Genomic DNA, 636 nt, shown 5'->3' with positions numbered 1-636 from the left:
TTAATGATCTAGTGCTACTCTCTACGGTAAACTTACCTAAGCGATTAGTCACTAATGTGGGTAGCAGTAAACTACTACCCAAGTTCATTGGGCCTTTCCGTGTACTGCATCGAAGAGGCAATGCGTACACAATAGAATTGCCACGTAGGATGCGAACGCATCCTACGTTTTACGTTGGTCGGCTCCGCCCGTACCATCAGTACGCGGCTTCTTCCGAGGACGGATGTGACCACCCTTTTCAAGAATCCCCAAAAGATTCTTGTGATCGCGAACCAGGTTCTCATGTTGAACCTGAAGTTTCTCATGCTTGTTCCGAAGATCCTCGAAACTACGATGAGCTGATGACAGCTCATCGCGAACAGCATGATAGTTCCGCTCGTACTCCAACAAGGAGTACGCACCCTTCGAACGGTCTTCCAACCGCTCGATATGGTGATTCTGCACCATCTGTTCCAACGAGCGACGCTTACCGCGCTCGTGTTCAAGACCCTCCTCCAAATCATGGAGGAAGTGATCCATTTTGTCGATCTTCGACATTAGATCCGACATACGGTTCGGATCTAATTTTCCCTCCTCCACCACAACCATTGGTGGATTCCCACGGTGGTCAACGTTTTCTTGTGGAACGTATACAGA

The sequence above is a fragment of the Bremia lactucae genome, linkage group LG14 (genome assembly GCF_004359215.1).
Source record: "Bremia lactucae strain SF5 linkage group LG14, whole genome shotgun sequence".
NCBI classification, from domain to species: domain Eukaryota; phylum Oomycota; class Peronosporomycetes; order Peronosporales; family Peronosporaceae; genus Bremia; species Bremia lactucae.
Note: the sequence above shows the minus strand (reverse complement) of the source record.